The sequence below is a fragment of the Pogona vitticeps genome, chromosome 2 (assembly GCF_051106095.1).
Source record: "Pogona vitticeps strain Pit_001003342236 chromosome 2, PviZW2.1, whole genome shotgun sequence".
Lineage (NCBI taxonomy): Eukaryota > Metazoa > Chordata > Lepidosauria > Squamata > Agamidae > Pogona > Pogona vitticeps.
Window position 1 is genome coordinate 92350387 of NC_135784.1, and position 22124 is coordinate 92372510.

The following is a 22124-nucleotide window of genomic DNA, read 5'->3' on the forward strand; positions in this document are numbered from 1 at the left end:
TGTGTGTGAGTGTGAGTGTGTGTGTGTGTGTGTGTTAAACCCCCATTTTACCAGTACTGACCATATATAATCCTCGCAGATGTTGAAACAGGCAGTAATAAATATACATTTTGTTTATCAACACTTTTTGGTATTATACCTAACAGAAAGAGCAGTGACCTAAAACCTGCATGTTTTTGGATTATTTTCACAAAACCATGTGTGTAATTTGTTTCATGTGTGTGGGTGTGTGTATTAAACCCCCTTTTTAAGGGTCTAGGAACCATCCCACATTTTGAGCCAAAGGATTTAGACAGAGTTTGAACAGCCATGAATAAGCCACAAAATAGACATCTTCCATAATGCCTAGACTTTTGAAAAAAGGTTGTAACTTAAAGACAATATGTAACTATCAAAAACACCAGGCGGCTCTGTAGACCAATGGGTTTGGTTGAAGGGGTTGTGTGGTCCTAAGGAGGCCTGTCTTGGAAAGGCCCCAGCAGTGTTTTTGGAGAGTTCTCCGGTGTTGATCATTCTTAACAGTAGATGTGACGGTTTGGAGGCGAGGAAAACCTGCAATAAGTTGAAGAGAGGAAAAAAATAAAAACCCCTTTTAGTAAAACTGTTTTAAGACTGTCCAAAGTAAAACATTTTCCACATAAAAAGAAACAAATTAGACAGCGCTCGGAAAGCCTATACATTTTTGAAAAAAAGTTTGCAACTTAAAGACAATGTGTAAATAAATAATAGTCACAAATAACTAAAAATATCAGTGGTAATTTTATGTTAATTAACATGCCCACTAAAAATTAAAATATGTAAGAGGGATTCTGTAGCTTATATTCTACTCCCAAGGTGCTGGTATGGCAAATATCTGCTTTAATTTTTTAAAAGGTAAATTTTTACTGGCAGTGACCAAATGTTCCTGCCCTGTCTCTATGTCAAAGAGGGCATCTCTTTGTTTAAGTGCCTTTACCCCTCTTTTTAGACAGTGTTTAAATTGGAAATAGTCTGTTGAGGCCCTGTTGTTCAAAGCAGTCTTGTTTTTTAGTTTTCTGTTAGCTGTTCAACTGTGAGTAAATGAGATCTTTTTATTTTGTCTCAGCGGGGGTCAGCTGGTGAGCAAAAGAGGTGTACTAACCTGGGAACTTGAAGCTATTTGTTTTGTTAACTCTTACAATTCTCCTGGGCAGCAGGAGTAGTTTAACCAAAAGCATTGAAGATAGGGGATGTTTCTCAATGGCTTTAAGACCTGTCCTAAGTAAAATATGTTCAACATTTTTATACTCATGGTATTTTCCTAGAATCTCTCTCTCTCTCTCTCTCTCTTTGTTTAAGTGACTCCCCCCCCTTTTTTTTTTAGTCAGTGTTGAAAATTGGAAATAGTCTGTTGAGGCCCTGTTGTTCAAAGCAGTGTTGTTTTTAGTTTTCTGTTAGCTATTCAACTGTAAGTAAATGAAATCTTTTTATTTTGTCTCAGCGGGGGGTCAGCTGGTGAGCAAAAGAGATGTACTAACCTGGGAATTTGAAGCTTCTCTGCTTTCATTTTTTAAAAGGTAAATTTCTACAGGCAGTGACCAAATGTTCCTGCCCTGTCTCTATGTCAAAGAGGGCATCTCTTTGTTTAAGTGCCTTTACCCCTCTTTTTAGACAGTGTTGAAACTGGAAATAGTCTGTTGAGGCCCTGTTGTTCAAAGCAGTCTTGTTTTTTAGTTTTCTGTTAGCTGTTCAACTGTAAGTAAATGAAATCTTTTTATTTTGTCTCAGCGGGGGTCAACTGGTGAGCAAAAGAGGTGTACTAACCTGGGAACTTGAAGCTATTTGTTTTGTTAACTCTTACAATTCTCCTGGGCAGCAGGAGTAGTTTAACCAAAAGCATTGAAGATAGGGGATGTTTCTCAATGGCTTTAAGACCTGGCCTAAGTAAAATATGTTCAACATTTTTATACTCATGGTCTTTTCCTGGAATCTCTCTCTCTCTCTCTCTCTCTCTTTGTTTAAGTGACTACCCCTTTTTTTCTTTAGTCAGTGTTAAAAATTGGAAAATAGTTTGTTGACGCCTGTTGTTTAAAGCAGTCGTTTTTAGTTTTCTGTTAGCTGTTCAACTGTAAGTAAATGAAATCTTTTTATTTTGTCTCCTACTAATGTTGCAGCATGGGTTACTGAGACTGCAAGTGCTAGCTGATGAGCAAAGGGGGTGTACAATGCTGGGGAAGTTGAAGCTAATTCAGGTTGTCAATTCCTGTACTTCTCCTGTGCAGATAGAGTGATTTAGCCAAAAACACTGAAGATAGGGGATGTTTTTCAATGGCTTTAAGACCTGTCCAAAGTAAAACATTTCCCACATTTTATAAAAATGGTCTTTTCCTAGAATCTCTGTGTGTATGTTAAAACCCCATTTTAATTATCTAAGAACCACCCCGTACAGTTTTAAGCAACAGTGCTTTTAGAGTTTTTAAGTTGTATTTCCCCCTGATGGGCGCTCGAAGATTTTACCAAGTAAATATTTCTACACGTGCATCACCTTATCCAGAGGTCAACCTTTGTGGATCATTCTGCAAAATACAAAACAAGACCAAATTGATTTAAAACAGTGCATAATGTGAATGTGCGTGCTTTTGCAGCCAGGGGTAATGCATCTGAAATTCTCCATCCCTGAAAATATCTACAGTACAGTTATAGTGTACACTGAGACCAGTTTGCTAACCATGTATGTTCAGTTATATAGCAGTCACAGCAAGGAAACTTCATTTTCATGACATACAATACTTTTACACAACTAAATGTATCAACTAACTGTATCATAGTTAACTTACTCAAAAAATATCTGCTAGACATAACCTGTCTTAACTAATGGGGGTTTTAAGTCTCAAAGGACAAGCTTCACCCACTTCTGAGATTATACATATTAGTTTGCTTTGTTTGGCGATTGGTCTTCAGAATTAAGCATGCAGCTCCTTGGAAGGCTAGTTTCACAAACTGTGTAGGATTGTTTTAATTCTTGAACAGAATGGCATCTTTTCTGTGCAGGCCTCTCCAGGAAGTTAGAATTCAAGGTAACTTTTTTAAAAAGTTGAACTAATGCCACCAGGAAGACAATATAGAACTATTAAAACAAGGCCAAATTGATTTAAAAACATTACATAAGGTGAACTGAGTGTTTTGCCATGCCCAGCCTGTAACAAGGTTCCACAACTAATTTTATATACATACGGTATATGTTTGTCAACCTTTTTGTGGCTGAGTATAGCCATCAGTGTTGAAATGGAACTAGTCTGTTGATGCCTCTTGCTTAAAGCATCCTTGTTTTTAATTTTCTTTTAGCTGTTCAACTGTAAGTAAATGAAATCTTTTTATTTTGTCTCCTACTAATGTCTCAGTGTGGGTTACTGCGTGTGGGTTACTGAGCCTGTAAGGGTCAGCTGATGAGCAAAAGGTGTAGGATTGTTTTAATTCTTGAACAAAATGGCATATTTTCTGTGTAGGACTCACCAGGAATTTAGAATTCAAGGTAACTTTAAAAAGTTGAACTAATTCCATCAGGAAGACGATATAGAACTATAAAAAAAGGCCAAATTCCTGAAAGTTGCCAGCTTTGAACTATTGGTGTGTGTGTGTGTGTGTGTATGTGCGCGTGCGTGCGTGCGTCCATGTGCGTGCGTGTGCGTGTGCGTAAAATTTTGGTATTGCAACATCACTAAAATAGTATTTCTTTCAAAACATTAAAAAATAGTTCCAGTTTGGGGATTCCTAAAATTTGTCAGCTTTGAACTATTGGTCTGTGTGTGTGTATGTGTGTGTGTGTGTGCGTGTGTGTGTGTGTGTGTGTGTGTGCGTGCGTGCGTGCGCGTGCGTGTGTGTAAAATGCTGGTATTGCAACATCACTGAAATAGTATTTCTTTCAAAACATAAAAAATAGTTAACTTACTCCAAAGTGGCTGCCAGACATATCCTTTTTTTAACTAATGTGGTTGTTTAACTCTCAAAGACGACTGGTCTTCAGAATTATGCATGCAGCTCCTCATGAATAGAATGTTTTAACAAATCTACTATTGAAACTTTTTCTATTAAATGTCTTGTTGCATAAGATACCTCAGAAAAACAGGGCCTGGCAATTCTGTTTATTAATTATCATTAATGCAAGTTAAATTTAGACATTTTTTCTGTGTTTCAATAATGCAAGGTCTGAATAAAAAACCCTTTTTGAAATGAACTCTCTCACAAACAGAAGCTTGATGTACATAAAAATAAAATATAGCTCAGACAGTATTTCTTCCCTCCCACTTAGATTCAAAAACTTTAAGACACCATAAATTTTTGTGTCTAAACACGAGGTAAAATGCCCTCCCCCACCCCCATCACAGATCTTACCTCGTTTCTTCTGCTAGCCAGCCGTTCGAAAAAGGAAAGAGATAACGTGGTCGAGCTTCTTTAAAGGCCAGAGGACCCCAGGCCAGCCTTGCTAATCTGTCTTAAGCAGATGCCTGTAACAAACAGTAAAACTACTACAAACAGTTTTTGGACTACAGATCCCAGAATGCAAATGGGACTAGTCACTTTCACCACCACATCAAGACAGCAAAACTCTCTCTCCCTCTCTCTCTCTCTCTCTCTCTCTCTCTCTCTCTCTGTTTTCTCAGACAGCTATACAACAATGGAATGAATTGTACAATATTTTGAAGTTTGTTTGTTCAAGTGCACACATAGTTCTACATTTATGAAAAGAAAGGCGCGTTCTAGCATCAAAAGAATGTTCTGAATATAAAGGGGTTGGGGTGGGGAATATACCCTACTGTATAACCTACTATATTCTGTCTACAGCAGGTTACCCAGACACACACAACGCATCAACCTCGAGAAAAGTCAAACATTAAAACCGTGGAGAAGCTCTATTCATTCAGCAAAAACAAGACACGGAGCTGATTGTGGCTTTGATCATCAGTTTCTTATAACAAAACTCAACAATAAACATCCCAAAGAAAGCTCCAACTACTGTGCAATTACACTCATATCACCAACCTCAAATACGCAGATGATACCCCTCTGATATCAGAAATTGAGGAAGAATTAAAGAACCTCTTAATGAGGGTAAAAGAGGAGATCGCAAAAATGATCTGAAGCTCAACATCAAAAGCCTAAGGTCATTGCTTAGGTTTCCAAACTAGCAGTCCTATTGAGTATACCAACTTAATAGCATCATCTTTTAAGATTTTAAATAGTTCAGAGGGCATACCATCACATCTACTGTCCTTGTGGTTAGCCATGCTTTCTAAGCCCCACTAGACTCATTGAAATTCTTAATCAAACAGTTAAAAGAAATAGAGGTAAATAATTGAAAGGGAATTCTAGAAAGCTGTTCAAGAAAATTGGAGATGTTAAAGGTACTTTTTGTACAAAGATGTACATGGTAAAGGACAAAAATGGTAGGGCCCTAACAGAAGAACATCAAGAAGAGGTTGCAAAAATACACAGAGGAATTATACCAGAAAGATCTGGATGGCCCAGACAACTCCAGATAGATTATTTGCTGACCTTGAGCCAGATATCCTGGAGAGTGAAGTCTAGTGGGGCTTAGAAAGCATGGCTAACCACAAGGACAGTAGATGTGATGGTATGCCCTCTATTTTTTATGTTTTGAAAGAAATACTATTTCAGTGATGTTGCAATACCAGCATTTTACACACACGCACGCGCACGCACGCACGCACGCACACGCACACACACACACACACGCACACACACACACGCACACACACACACACACACACACACATACACACACACAGACCAATAGTTCAAAGCTGACAAATTTTAGGAATCCCCAAACTGGAACTATTTTTTAATGTTTTGAAAGAAATACTATTTTAGTGATGTTGCAATACCAAAATTTTACGCACACGCACACGCACGCACATGGACGCACGCACGCACGCGCACATACACACACACACACACACACCAATAGTTCAAAGCTGGCAACTTTCAGGAATTTGGCCTTTTTTTATAGTTCTATATCGTCTTCCTGATGGAATTAGTTCAACTTTTTAAAGTTACCTTGAATTCTAAATTCCTGGTGAGTCCTACACAGAAAATATGCCATTTTGTTCAAGAATTAAAACAATCCTACACCTTTTGCTCATCAGCTGACCCTTACAGGCTCAGTAACCCACACGCAGTAACCCACACTGAGACATTAGTAGGAGACAAAATAAAAAGATTTCATTTACTTACAGTTGAACAGCTAAAAGAAAATTAAAAACAAGGATGCTTTAAGCAAGAGGCATCAACAGACTAGTTCCATTTCAACACTGATGGCTATACTCAGCCACAAAAAGGTTGACAAACATATACCGTATGTATATAAAATTAGTTGTGGAACCTTGTTACAGGCTGGGCATGGCAAAACACTCAGTTCACCTTATGTAATGTTTTTAAATCAATTTGGCCTTGTTTTAATAGTTCTATATTGTCTTCCTGGTGGCATTAGTTCAACTTTTTAAAAAAGTTACCTTGAATTCTAACTTCCTGGAGAGGCCTGCACAGAAAAGATGCCATTCTGTTCAAGAATTAAAACAATCCTACACAGTTTGTGAAACTAGCCTTCCAAGGAGCTGCATGCTTAATTCTGAAGACCAATCGCCAAACAAAGCAAACTAATATGTATAATCTCAGAAGTGGGTGAAGCTTGTCCTTTGAGACTTAAAACCCCCATTAGTTAAGACAGGTTATGTCTAGCAGATATTTTTTGAGTAAGTTAACTATGATACAGTTAGTTGATACATTTAGTTGTGTAAAAGTATTGTATGTCATGAAAATGAAGTTTCCTTGCTGTGACTGCTATATAACTGAACATACATGGTTAGCAAACTGGTCTCAGTGTACACTATAACTGTACTGTAGATATTTTCAGGGATGGAGAATTTCAGATGCATTACCCCTGGCTGCAAAAGCACGCACATTCACATTATGCACTGTTTTAAATCAATTTGGTCTTGTTTTGTATTTTGCAGAATGATCCACAAAGGTTGACCTCTGGATAAGGTGATGCACGTGTAGAAATATTTACTTGGTAAAATCTTCGAGCGCCCATCAGGGGGAAATACAACTTAAAAACTCTAAAAGCACTGTTGCTTAAAACTGTACGGGGTGGTTCTTAGATAATTAAAATGGGGTTTTAACATACACACAGAGATTCTAGGAAAAGACCATTTTTATAAAATGTGGGAAATGTTTTACTTTGGACAGGTCTTAAAGCCATTGAAAAACATCCCCTATCTTCAGTGTTTTTGGCTAAATCACTCTATCTGCACAGGAGAAGTACAGGAATTGACAACCTGAATTAGCTTCAACTTCCCCAGCATTGTACACCCCCTTTGCTCATCAGCTAGCACTTGCAGTCTCAGTAACCCATGCTGCAACATTAGTAGGAGACAAAATAAAAAGATTTCATTTACTTACAGTTGAACAGCTAACAGAAAACTAAAAACGACTGCTTTAAACAACAGGCGTCAACAAACTATTTTCCAATTTTTAACACTGACTAAAGAAAAAAAGGGGTAGTCACTTAAACAAAGAGAGAGAGAGAGAGAGAGAGAGATTCCAGGAAAAGACCATGAGTATAAAAATGTTGAACATATTTTACTTAGGCCAGGTCTTAAAGCCATTGAGAAACATCCCCTATCTTCAATGCTTTTGGTTAAACTACTCCTGCTGCCCAGGAGAATTGTAAGAGTTAACAAAACAAATAGCTTCAAGTTCCCAGGTTAGTACACCTCTTTTGCTCACCAGTTGACCCCCGCTGAGACAAAATAAAAAGATTTCATTTACTTACAGTTGAACAGCTAACAGAAAACTAAAAAACAAGACTGCTTTGAACAACAGGGCCTCAACAGACTATTTCCAGTTTCAACACTGTCTAAAAAGAGGGGTAAAGGCACTTAAACAAAGAGATGCCCTCTTTGACATAGAGACAGGGCAGGAACATTTGGTCACTGCCTGTAGAAATTTACCTTTTAAAAAATGAAAGCAGAGAAGCTTCAAATTCCCAGGTTAGTACATCTCTTTTGCTCACCAGCTGACCCCCCGCTGAGACAAAATAAAAAGATTTCATTTACTTACAGTTGAATAGCTAACAGAAAACTAAAAACAACACTGCTTTGAACAACAGGGCCTCAACAGACTATTTCCAATTTTCAACACTGACTAAAAAAAAAAAGGGGGGGAGTCACTTAAACAAAGAGAGAGAGAGAGAGAGAGAGATTCTAGGAAAATACCATGAGTATAAAAATGTTGAACATATTTTACTTAGGCCAGGTCTTAAAGCCATTGAGAAACATCCCCTATCTTCAATGCTTTTGGTTAAACTACTCCTGCTGCCCAGGAGAATTGTAAGAGTTAACAAAACAAATAGCTTCAAGTTCCCAGGTTAGTACACCTCTTTTGCTCACCAGTTGACCCCCGCTGAGACAAAATAAAAAGACTTCATTTACTTACAGTTGAACAGCTAACAGAAAACTAAAAAACAAGACTGCTTTGAACAACAGGGCCTCAACAGACTATTTCCAGTTTCAACACTGTCTAAAAAGAGGGGTAAAGGCACTTAAACAAAGAGATGCCCTCTTTGACATAGAGACAGGGCAGGAACATTTGGTCACTGCCTGTAGAAATTTACCTTTTAAAAAATGAAAGCAGAGAAGCTTCAAATTCCCAGGTTAGTACATCTCTTTTGCTCACCAGCTGACCCCCCGCTGAGACAAAATAAAAAGATTTCATTTACTTACAGTTGAATAGCTAACAGAAAACTAAAAACAACACTGCTTTGAACAACAGGGCCTCAACAGACTATTTCCAATTTTCAACACTGACTAAAAAAAAAAGGGGGGGGAGTCACTTAAACAAAGAGAGAGAGAGAGAGAGAGAGATTCTAGGAAAATACCATGAGTATAAAAATGTTGAACATATTTTACTTAGGCCAGGTCTTAAAGCCATTGAGAAACATCCCCTATCTTCAATGCTTTTGGTTAAACTACTCCTGCTGCCCAGGAGAATTGTAAGAGTTAACAAAACAAATAGCTTCAAGTTCCCAGGTTAGTACACCTCTTTTGCTCACCAGCTGACCCCCGCTGAGACAAAATAAAAAGATCTCATTTACTCACAGTTGAACAGCTAACAGAAAACTAAAAAACAAGACTGCTTTGAACAACAGGGCCTCAACAGACTATTTCCAATTTAAACACTGTCTAAAAAGAGGGGTAAAGGCACTTAAACAAAGAGATGCCCTCTTTGACATAGAGACAGGGCAGGAACATTTGGTCACTGCCAGTAAAAATTTACCTTTTAAAAAATTAAAGCAGATATTTGCCATACCAGCACCTTGGGAGTAGAATATAAGCTACAGAATCCCTCTTACATATTTTAATTTTTAGTGGGCATGTTAATTAACATAAAATTACCACTGATATTTTTAGTTATTTGTGACTATTATTTATTTACACATTGTCTTTAAGTTGCAAACTTTTTTTCAAAAATGTATAGGCTTTCCGAGCGCTGTCTAATTTGTTTCTTTTTATGTGGAAAATGTTTTACTTTGGACAGTCTTAAAACAGTTTTACTAAAAGGGGTTTTTATTTTTTTCCTCTCTTCAACTTATTGCAGGTTTTCCTCGCCTCCAAACCGTCACATCTACTGTTAAGAATGATCAACACCGGAGAACTCTCCAAAAACACTGCTGGGGCCTTTCCAAGACAGGCCTCCTTAGGACCACACAACCCCTTCAACCAAACCCATTGGTCTACAGAGCCGCCTGGTGTTTTTGATAGTTACATATTGTCTTTAAGTTACAACCTTTTTTCAAAAGTCTAGGCATTATGGAAGATGTCTATTTTGTGGCTTATTCATGGCTGTTCAAACTCTGTCTAAATCCTTTGGCTCAAAATGTGGGATGGTTCCTAGACCCTTAAAAAGGGGGTTTAATACACACACCCACACACATGAAACAAATTACACACATGGTTTTGTGAAAATAATCCAAAAACATGCAGGTTTTAGGTCACTGCTCTTTCTGTTAGGTATAATACCAAAAAGTGTTGATAAACAAAATGTATATTTATTACTGCCTGTTTCAACATCTGCGAGGATTATATATGGTCAGTACTGGTAAAATGGGGGTTTAACACACACACACACACACACTCACACACACACACACACACACACACACACACACACACACACACACACACACACACACACACACACACACACACTTGGAACAAAAAATGGTTTGTTAAAATAATCAAAAACATGTAGATTTTTAGGCCAGAGCTCTTTCTGTTAAGTATAATACCAAAAAGTGTTGATAAACAAAATGTATATTTATTACTGCATATTTCAACAGATGCGAGGATTATATATGGTCAGTACTGGTAAAATGAAGAAACACCTACAGATCAAGAAATACAGTAACTAAAAACATATCGGACGGCTCCGAGATGGATAGACTAACACTGAAAATCAAAGGAAAAGAAGATACAAAATATTATCAAACATGGGCCTTGTTCTATCAATGGTTAGAAGGATGTTGTATAGATTAGGACCGTCATGTATATGGTGATTGTTTTAACAAATGATTATTAGCTGCACTCAGGTGTCACGGTGTTAAATTAACATCGATGGATTTTATATAATAAAAAGAAAATTAAAAACACACACACACAGGTTCTAGGAAAAGACCATAAGTATAAAATGTGGGAAATGTTTTACTCTGGACAGGTCTCAAAATAGTTTTACTACAAAATGTGTTTTTTTTTTAATTTTCTGGACTCTTGAACTTGTTGCACGTTTTGCTTGTCGGCCATCGTATCCAAACTGTCCGGGCTCTGCAAATATCAGCAAGCACGCGCAGAAGGGCCCTGAAACCGGCGCTGTGGGACTTTCTGAGACAGGTGGCCTAAGGGCAAGCCCAGGCCTGCCCTTAGCACCACCACCCCCTTTTCTACACAGACCCTCCAATGGCTCCTATTGGTCTACAAGGACACAAGCCTGCCCTACCCTTCAGGAACCACTCCTCAGGGGCTTTCTGAGCCAGGTGGTCTAAGGCATGCCAGGGGCATGCCTTAGGGCCACCACCCTGTTCTACACAGAACCTACAACAGCGCCTATTGGTCTACAGGGACGCAGGCCTGCCCTACCCTTCAGGAGCCAATCCTCAGGCCTCCCTAGGGTCACGGGGGTCCCCCAACTCCAGGTAAACCTCCTATAGGTCCACAGGGACCTCCACAACCCCCTGACGTCACCCAGAACCCCGCCCCTTCCGGCAGAGGGGGCCAGGGTCGATTCTTGACCGGATGTCCCACCTTACAGGGCTGTTGTAGCTGTCAAAGATTGATGTGATGCATGCTATGCTACCTAACTACTGTGATGTGCCCATCTAGAAAGCCTGCATTCACAGACATCCTATCTTCTACATCTTCCTGTCTGGCCCATACTCAGCTGCAGTAAGATTTCATTTTCTCTCTCCTCTCTCTATGTGTGTGTTTTATGGGAAGAGGTCTCCTTGCCTGCCTGTGTGCATTTCTTAAATTGTACATATTGCTTGAACACACTGCCCAACTTAACTGAAGTGTTCTTCAGCAGTATTTTTAGACCTTCGAAATATACATATTATCTATGCACAGTTTCTAAGTGTGCAGTTTTTTTGGAGGGGTGTCTACAGCCATCTGTCAACATGAATATTTGGAGGTGCAAAATGAACATTTTCCAAAGGTGACCCCGTGTGCAGTACATTTATAATAAACTAAACTGCATGTAGCAAAGGCATGCAACACAGTGACCAACAGAGATGGGCCTTTTGTGCTTCCATGAGATAAAACAAAACATACAAAAGAGCCTCTCCCATTTATTTCCACGTTATTTTATTGTTTACTGAAACAAATCCCCTTACACACAAATGATTAATAGTAACAAGGTAGGTAAAAAGGTGTTTCATTTATTTTTTGTTGCCTCTTTTGTTTTACTTTTCCTTCAATCTTTGTCTGTCAAAGTGCCCAGAAATTTTTTTGCCCAATAGCATCACAAGGGCTGCTGTTAACAAGCAATGCGAAAATCCAGGAAGAGGGAAAGATGGCTTTCAAATCAGATGAAAAGGATCCCCCTCCCATTTTTAAAGGTTTTCTTTTATCTTTTTGCGTCTTCCACTAGGCTACCTGTCTGCGCCAGCCTCAGTATTCTTCAACTATAAAATGGGAGGAATGCCTTCAGAATGATAGAAATACAACATAGTTCATATGTGTGCATGATGTGTGTTTGATTTTCCACATATGATCTGGAGCTCCCACCTACATTCCTGTTTAGTTCTTATTTTCTGCTGATAAAGCAGAATAAAGGGTGGTGCTTTGCTTAAGTAGACTCTACCTTCATCATTGGTCAGTAGGAACAGAGACATCCTCATTGTCTTCTGCAAATGAGTATAAGGTAGAAAACAATGCAAATGGATTTTGCTCTTCTAACATATCCTCAGTTTGGGTTTCTAGCACTAATTCTGGACTCTTTTGCATGGTGTTGGTTTCTTTAATGTTATTGTTTTTTCAGTCATGGTTTGGTATGTTCTGAACTTCTCCCATCTCAAGTTTTCTTGTTCAAAGTTCAGCTTCTCCCTATTTAAATTTTTCATTTTAAGCCTGCAGGAATGTTTTTGTGCAATTTTTTTTATAAATTTGTTATTAAATATTATTTTAATTCAAATTGTATACATTTATATCATGTGTGTGTGTGTGTGTGTGTGTGTGTGTGTGTGTGTGTGTGTGTGTGTGTGTGTGTGTGTGTGAGAGAGAGAGAGAGAGAGAGAGAGAGAGAGAGAGAGAATGTATGTATGTATTCTGGTTTTCCTCTCATAAGCTGAAGATGGTAGATATTTATATTTTCTTCCCTACTTCACAATAACCTTGTTCGGTTGGCCAAGCTGACTGGCCCAAGTGAGTTTCATAGCTGAGTGGGAGTCTGAGTGTGTCAAATCCCAGTCCTGTATTCTAACCAGTACAACACAATATAGATATTTTAACAAGCCATTTCCCGAATAGAACACAATATTCTGTTTTTCTTTCACGCAGATATACATTGGTGAAAATGTACTTTCCCCAATATAACAACTTAATATACATTTTTGATCAGATAATTACATTACATAATTTGAAGAAATACGAAGTTTGAACATTAACTGAGTTTTTGTTTGTGTGTATGTTCAAAAGGGTAAAACTAGGTAAATTAATATTAAAATATGAGCTCAATTAATTTCTTGCCATTCCCTCCAGATAATCACAACTCCCACAGGTCCCAACTAACATGTTGTCAGGGGCTCTGGCCATGCTAAATCTCTAGCAGTGCTGGGCTCCCTAGTCATGTAACAATGACAAAGTTGTCAATGTGGATTGAGTGAACATCTCAACTTCAAAAGGCTAAGAGAGAGTTTTGGATCAGTCTACATCTAGTTTCACTCTCATCCCTTGAAAAGTGCTTTTCCTATTAATTTCTTGGTGATTCAGAAGAAAATATTGCCCAGCATGATCTGATATTTTGCTTCGGAATCTGCTGAGGCCATTAAATTCAGTCCCAATGAAGGGAAAGAAGGAAAGAAGACCCTCTCTTGTTAATGGTTTCCAGGAGGTGCATGTGTGCATGCATGCACGCATGCACACGTACACACACACAGAGGGAGAGACAGACATACAGACAGATACACACACACACACACACACACACACACACACCATGATATATTAGTTTTCAAGAGAAGCAGCCGCTGAGCAAGGCAAGGAACCTAGGCATGCTATAATAAAAAGCTGCTCTATTGTACAATGTCTGGTTGCCCACCTGGGGTCACATTAGCATCTGCTTTAATATAATTGCTCTGCAGACTTTTTCTAGCAATGGATAGTTGACTGCAAGGGAATTATAAACAAGGCACAGAGCAACCTTTAATAGAAGATGAAACAATATTGAGATATGAGTTCTCCTCCCTTTATTTCTTTGTGTGTGTGTGTTCAGTCGTTTAGTTGTGCCCGACTCTTCGTGACCCCATGGACCAGAGCACGCCAGGCCCTCCTGTCTTCTACTGCCTCCCGGAGTTGTGTCAGGTTCATGTTGGTTGCTTCGCAGACACTGTCCAGCCATCTCATCCTCGGTCGTCCCCTTCTCCTCTTGCCATCACACCTTCCTAACATCAAGGTTTTTTCCAAGGACTCTTTTCTTCTCATGAGATGGCCAAAGTACTGGAGCCTCAGCTTCAGGATCTGTCCTTCCAGTGAGCACTCAGGGTTGATTTCCTTTAGAACTGATAGGTTTGTTCTCCTTGCAGTCCAGGGGATTCTCAAGAGCCTCCTCCAGCACCACAATTCAAAGGCATCAATTCTTCGGCGGTCTGCTTTCTTTATGGTCCAGCTCTCACTTCCATACATCACGACAGGAAAAACCATAGCTTTGACTATGCGGACTTTTGTCGGCAAGGTGATGTCTCTGCTTTTCAAGATGCTGTCAAGATTTGTCATCGCTTTCCTCCCAAGAAGAAGGTGTCTTTTAATTTCAGGGCTGCTGTCTCCATCTGCAGTGATCATGGAGCCCAGGAAGATAAAATTTGACACTGCCTCCATATCTTCCCCTTCTATTTCCCAGGAGGTGATGGGACCAGTGGCCATGATCTTAGTTTTTTTGATGTTGAGTTTCAGACCGTTTTTTGCACTCTCCTCTTTCACTCTCATTACAAGGTTCTTTAATTCCTCCTCACTTTCTGCCATCAGAGTGGTATCATCTGCATATCGGAGGTTGTTGATATTTCTTCCGGCAATCTTAATTCCGGTTTGGGTTTCTTCCAGTCCAGCCTTCCGCATGATGTATTCTGCATATAAGTTAAATAAGCTGGGGGACAATATACAGCCTTGCCGTACTCCTTTCCCAATTTTGAACCACTCAGTTGTTCCATGACCAGTTCTAACTGTTGCCTCCTGTCCCACATATAGGTTTCTCAGGAGACAGATAAAGTGGTCAGGCACTCCCATTTCTTTAAGAACTTGCCATAGTTTGCTGTGGTCCACACAGTCAAAGGCTTTCGCATAATCAATGAAGCAGAAGTAGATATTTTTCTGGAACTCTCTGGCTTTTTCCATAATCCAGCGCAAGTTAGCAATTTGGTCTCGAGTTCCTCTGCCTCTTCGGAATCCAGCTTGTACTTCTGGGAGTTCTCGGTCCACATACTGCTGAAGCCTACCTTGCAGGATTTTGAGCATAACCTTGCTAGCGTGTGAAATGAGTGCAATTGTACGGTAGTTGGAGCATTCTTTCGCACTGCCTTTCTTTGGGATTGGGATGTAGACTGATCTTTTCCAATCCTCTGGCCACTGTTGAGTTTTCCAAACTTGCTGCCATATTGAATGTAGCACCTTAACAGCATCATCTTTCAAGATTTTAAATAGTTCAACTGGAATGCCATCACCTCCACTGGCCTTGTTGTTAGCCAGGCTTTCTAAGGCCCACTTGACTTCGCTCTCCAGGATGTCTGGCTCAAGGTCAGCAACTACATTGTCTGGGTTGTCCGGGATATCCAAATCTTTCTGGTATAATTCCTCTGTGTATTCTTGCCACCTCTTCTTGACGTCTTCTGCTTCTGTTAGGTCCCTCCCATTTTTGTCTTTTATCATGTTCATCTTTGCGCAAAATGTTCCTTTAATATCTCCAATTTTCCTGAACAGATGTCTGGTCTTTCCCTTTCTGTTATCTTCCTCTATTTCTTTGCATTGTTCATTTAAGAAGGCCCTCTTGTCTCTCCTTGCTATTCTTTGGAAGTCTGCATTCAATTTTCTGTAACTTACCCTATCTCCCTTGCATTTTGCTTCTTCAGGCACTCTGTCCACCAAATCTAGTTCCTTAAATCTGTTCTTTACTTCCACTGTGTATTCATAAGGGATTTGGTTTAGATTATACCTGAGTGGCCCAGTGGTTTTTCCTACTCTCTTCAGTCTAAGCTTGAATTTTGCTATGAGAAGCTGATGATCAGAACCGCAGTCAGCTCCAGGTCTTGTTTTTGCTGACTGTATAGAGCTTCTCCATCTTTGGCTGCAGAGAATATAATCAATCTGATTTCGATATTGCCCATCTGGTGATTTCCATGTATAGAGTCGCCTCTTGTGTTGTTGGAAAAGAGTGTTTGTGATGACCAGCTTATTCTCTTGACAAAACTCTATTAGCCTTTGTCCTGCTTCGTTCTGAACTCCAAGGCCAAACTTCCCTGTTGTTCCTTTTATCTCTTGGCTCCCTACTTTAGCATTCCAGTCCCCTAGAATGAGAAGAACATCTTTCTTTGGTGTCAGTTCTAGAAGGTGTTGTAAATCTTCATAGAATTGTTCAATTTCAGTCTCCTCAGCAATGCTGGTCGGTGCATAAACTTGGATTATTGTGATGTTGAATGGTCTGCCTTGGATTCTTATTGACATCATTCTATCATTTTTGAGATTGTATCCCATTACAGCTTTTCCCACTCTTTTGTTGACTATGAGGGCTACTCCATTCCTTCTACGGGATTCTTGCCCACAGTAGTAGATATGATAATCATCTGAGCTGAATTCGCCCATTCCTGTCCATTTTAGTTCACTGATGCCCAGGATGTCGATGTTTATTCTTGCCATCTCCTGTTTGACCACCTCCAGCTTCCCAAGGTTCATAGATCTTACATTCCAGGTTCCTATGCAGTATTTTTCTTTACAGCATTGGACTTTCCTTTCACTTCCAGGCACGTCCACAGCTGAGCGTCCTTTCGGCTTTGGCCCAACCACTTCATTAGCTCTGGAGCTACTTGTACTTGTCCTCCACTCTTCCTCAGTAGCATGTTGGACGCCTTCCGACCTGAGGGGCCCATCTTCCAGCGTCATACCTTTTAGCCTTTTGTTTCTGATCATGGTTCGTTCTTGGCAAAGATACTGGAGTGGCTTGCCATTTCCTACTCCAGGTGGATTGCGTTTAGTCGGAACTCTCCACTATGTCCTGTCCGTCTTGGGTGTCCCTGCACGGCATAGCCCATAGCTTCTCTGAGTTACTCAAGCCCCTTCGCCACGACAAGGCAGCAATCCATGAAGGAGCTTTATTTCTTTACCTCTATTGATTGCCGCAATGTTTGACTATTACAGTGTACCTCCCACAGTGCTTTTATTGTTCTGTCTCCCTTCCACTACAGCCCTCTTAACTAGGATAAGTGAGAAATTTATTGCATTATATTATATCCAAATTTGCTGAATTCTACCATACTTGAAAGCTCAGCTCTGGAAGATCTACTAAGTGATGGTTTGTGTTTTTTTTCCACCGGTGGCCCTCTGGGTGTTGTTGGCATGCAGTTCCTATCTGTGCAGACCTACATAGCCAACAGGATGGGGTGGGGATCACAGGAAGTTGGGGATCACACTGAAGTTGAATGACATTTGGAGACCCAGAGGTTCCCTATCTCTCTTGTATACTTTTGGCCAGGACCCTGTTTGGATTAATCCCAGTTTTATGAGCAGTTTTACCTTGTTGTAACTTGTGCCAGGAGGTAGCCAACACCTCCTTGTGTCAGCACTGACCTTCTCCATCAGCTGCAAATCCTCCTCCCTCCTGCCCGTAGGTTGGTCAAGACAGCCAGTGGTTGTTGGGGGAGAGTTAAATATTACCAGCTGCTTTTGTTGATGGACCTTTTTTGCATGGCAGGAGAGGAAGTTGAACACGTTCTATATGTGTTGTCTCTGACACATTTTTGGCATCACCTGGCAGGACAGAGTTCCAAATAGTGTAGTCCTGGAAAGAACTGGAATTTTTAGCATATATACATTACTGAAACAGCGACGTCTACGTTGGCTTGGGCATGTCATGAGAATGGCTGATGGTTGGATTCCAAAATATCTCCTGTATGGAGAATTAGTGCAGGGAAATCGCCCCAGAGGGAGACCACAGGTGCGATACAAGGACATCTGCAAGCAGGATCTGAAGGCCTTAGGAATGGACCTCAACAGATGGGAAACATTGTGATCTGAGCATTCAGCTTGGAGGCAGGCGGTGCAGCATAGCCTCTCCCAATTTGAAGAGGCACTTGTTCAGCAGGCTGAGGCAAAGAGGCCGTCCTGAAACCAGCCAAATCAGGGAGCTGGAGAGGGGACAGATTGTATTTCTCTTCAGTGTGGAAGGGATTGTCATTCTCCAATTGGCCTTCTCAGCCACACTAGACGCTGTTCCAAGACCTCTATTAAGAGCATATTAACATAGTCTCTCAAGACTGAAGGATGCCTACTAATTGCTGATGCTGGAACAGCTTGACACTGTTTTTGGCTGCTCCTGGGACCTCAGTCGGTGCACTTGTGTAAATGTGCTGGAGGAGATTTCCACTCCATCAGCATTAAACTCTAGCCTCTGTAAACAACATGCACTGGAAAAGACAAGTCTATTTTTTTTAAAAATCTGATGCACATTTCTGTGAAACATTTGCTCTTACAAAATAAGTTTATATGTAATGTAAAGATTCAACTGTTGTGGGTTTTTTTGGGTTCTTTGGCCGTGATCTGAAGGTTGTTCTTCCTAATGTTTTGCCAGTCTCTGTGGCCATCATCTTCAGAGGACAGGAGTAGCACTCTGTGCTCTGGCCAGTGCTACTCCTGTCCTCTGAAGATGCTGGCCACAGAGACTGGCAAAACATCAGGAAGAGCAACCTTCAGAACATGGCCAAAGAGCCCGAAAAACCCACAACAACCATTAGATTCCGGCTGTGAAAGCCTTTGCGAATACATTAAAGATTCAACTCTTGCTCTTATGTTTTGTGCGCTGGCAGTTAGCATCCTGTTTCCAAGCTGGGGATCCCTGTGGAGTGGTCAGCAGAGGAAGATGCTGGCTGCCATGTCAAACCCAACCTATATCCTCCTCCACTCTCTTGGAGAGTGACACAAGCATTCTCATTAGGGATTTGCTGTTCCTTCCATCCATGCACCTCAGATGTCCAGGTTTTTGCTAGGTTTATAGGGTCTTTTTCATCCCCCTTTCCTACGGATTTGACTTCATGTTTACTAGAGGAATTTATTTGTGAAAGAATATCCCTCATGAATGGCTTAGCTACAATGAAGCCAGTGCTCTACCTTGAACGTTGTATACTTTTATTCTTTCCATTTTATGAACATCAAAGAGTACTCCCATTTTGTGTTGCAAACACAACTCAGTTGTCTTGTTATTCTTCTCCTTAATACTATCTTTGTTCCAGATCTTTCCTTCATAGCTCTCCTTTTTTGCCTGCATCTGTGCTCATCTCTGTTGACTATGACCATCCGTATTGTTTTGTTGATAATATTGTGATGTTGCTTCCAAAGTGGTGATGTCCCTGGAACCTATAAAATAAATTAAATGGGTGGTCACATCTGGTAAATAGAACAGCAGTATTTCTAAGTTGTCATGAATTTTGAAAGCAAGATGGAAAATGACACAGAGAAAAAACACACATACTCCAGTCACAGAAGCATTAATGAGAGTTGCAAAAAAATGCAAGCATTTGGCAAGATAATTAGATAATATTTCATGCATCTTTTCCTCAGTCCCTAACTGCGAAGCTTTTCAGCTGTATGGCAAACAGAAGGTACAGGGAAAAGAATGAAATTATGTGGAAACACATAACAATTTTTTTAAAGAAAGGTCTATTTTTAGCTTCTACTTCTAGTTGAAATGACAACCATCTTGTCACAGTTGCTAGTTTGAAAGGTCTTCTCTAGCAGTACAATAGAAGCACTGGTTAATTACATTTTTAGAAATGGTTGAGAGTATGGTCATGTTAAAATGGAGTCGATGATTGCAGTTCATATATTTTGCCATTATGAGATTGTATTACAATTGCACAAAATAATGAAAGCTCCTAATTGTTTTTATGCAGTACTGTGCAAAAGTTCAAGTCTCTCCTCCCCCTGGCTACAATTTCTCCTGAAAAATCTACCATCCAGCGAAGATCCTCCATAGGGGCAGCCATTTTCGGTGCCTGTATAGTGAGGAATCCGTCCAAAAACACAGTGGGGAGCCATTTTACACAGCAGGCAGCCATTTTGAAGCAGCCGATCAGCTGTTTTAAAAACGTCGTAATGTGAAGAATCGGTTCCCGAAGCAGGGAACCGATTGTCGCAAAGTGGATTTTGCCTATTAAAACATCGTTTTGCAATTGCAAAAGTGATTGCAAAACAGTAATCATTTAGCAGTTTCGTTGTTTAATGAGGCAATCGTTAAGCGAGGCACCACTGTACTCAGGTGGTAAGGACATGGCACATCAGTCTTTTTAACCCAAATATTTATCTACAAACAACTAGTTAGATAAACTTCCTTTCTTCCTTCCTTCTTTCAATTACAACCTTAATGAGGAATAACTTTCTGTTTACACCATCATTTTAACCTTTTAAAATATTTCTATGGCTTTATTTATAGTTAAATTTCACTAAATTGTAGTGGTATGGAATGGGAATAGTATGGGATCCTGGATCAGTGCTATGCTTTGTGCTGCTGCCTTCTTTGTCAGCTGTAGGGACATACAAGGAAATAGTTGCCATCTTTCTCATCCTTGACCAAAAAAAGATCTTTGAACACATGAAATTTTTTTGGCAACAACTATAGATTCCCCCCCTCTTTCATGACAGGAAAAAGGCCAGAGGCCCTTTCCCCCCATCATTGGAAATAGCACAAAATAAGACAAGACAAAATGAAACAACAAACTCTATGTGTTTTGTGCAAAAAAACAACAAACTCGATGTGTTTTGTGCAAAAAAAGAGAAGCGTGTCATTTCAGGCAAAAGACACTTTTCCTAGCAAACCACTTTTGCAAAAAAAAAAAAAAAAAGGCGCCAAAATGCACAAACATTCCCATAATCTTACCTAATGAGGTGGAAAGTTTTAGAAAACCATTCCCAGTAGTGAGAATGAAAAAGTGAACACTGGCATCCCTAACTATGGGTGTTGAGGTCTTTATGAGATGAACATGTAGAGAATTTTGATTATAATGTGTATTCCCATAGCATCAGCAGAGTAAGGAGATATTGGTTAGCAGAGATACTTATGACACTATGACACTGAGAGAGTAAAACCAACAACTTAGTCTATTTACATATATACATAGAGAATAGACATTCCTCTGGCAGCATAACATGACATGAAGCAACACACAGCATGGGAAAAAGTGGTCTGACTTACAGCAGATAGAGACGTTCATTTTAGACATGACTTATGTACAATTCTGTGACCAATCAGAAAATACATTACTTCATTTTTTTGTTACACCATGTTTTATCATGTACACAGCTGTACAACATTAAGTCTTAATCCTTGATATCCACATCTGAATACAATCAGTACAGTGACTCAGGTAAAATCAGCCAGTTTACATTTAACTATACATTAATATTTAATACATTTATATCAAAATCTCAACAGAACAAAGGAAAGCTTGTTTTGTGCCACAGACCAGTGGCAGATAACATTCAAGTATATTTGTGTAATAAAAATAACCATGAAAGTTACCTTTGAGAAATGGGAATGCCAAATAAAGCTCTTTAGTCTGAAAGGGCCAGTGTCAACTAGTGTATTACCATTTCATCAGAATCATTGTGCATGTAAACCTATGTTTATTGTATTCCATGTATCTGAAGAAATGGAGCATGCCTGTGATAGATTGTGCCTAATACAAGTTGCTTGTCTTAAGATTGGTCTTAAGAGTCAAAAGATTCTTTCTTATATACCTTCCCCCACATGGCCTTGGGCTGGTAGCACCCCATTTAGCTAAAATTCATGCACACCCTACAACGCACCACATACAGGGTTGAGCAATGTGGCCTGGCCGTGTACCAATCCACAACTTGGAGTTTGGGGTATGCCTTTTGTTGCTCTTTCCACGCAGGCCCAAGCTGATAATGTAGCTAGCGTAGGAGCCGGGTCATATTCTTCTGTTCCCAATACAGGCTACAACATGGTCCCATTGGTAGCATTGCCATACAGAGATTACTCCATGCCCCTAGGTGACCATTTAACCCCTGCTACAAAAGAAGAAATCTGAGAAGGTAAATATGTGTATGTATTCAACCAGCTCAACAGATATGTCAATAAGAAATACATAGATAAAGAGAATG

The 22124-nt window shown here is 39.8% G+C and overlaps 2 long non-coding RNA genes across 2 annotated transcripts; one reads left to right on the plus strand and one right to left on the minus strand.

Annotated features, from left to right (window-relative positions):
* Positions 1-339: 339 nt before the first annotated feature.
* Positions 340-3145, minus strand: LOC140708030 (uncharacterized). The gene is made up of 2 exons (XR_013541842.1): positions 2476-3145; positions 340-552 (listed from the first exon to the last, which is right to left on the minus strand). It is a non-coding gene; the product is annotated as an uncharacterized LOC140708030 (long non-coding RNA).
* A 3451-nt stretch (positions 3146-6596) lies between these two features.
* On the plus strand, positions 6597-10531 carry LOC140704661 (uncharacterized). Its single transcript, XR_013541843.1, has 2 exons — positions 6597-7048; positions 9634-10531. It is a non-coding gene; the product is annotated as an uncharacterized LOC140704661 (long non-coding RNA).
* The last annotated feature ends 11593 nt before the right edge of the window (positions 10532-22124 follow it).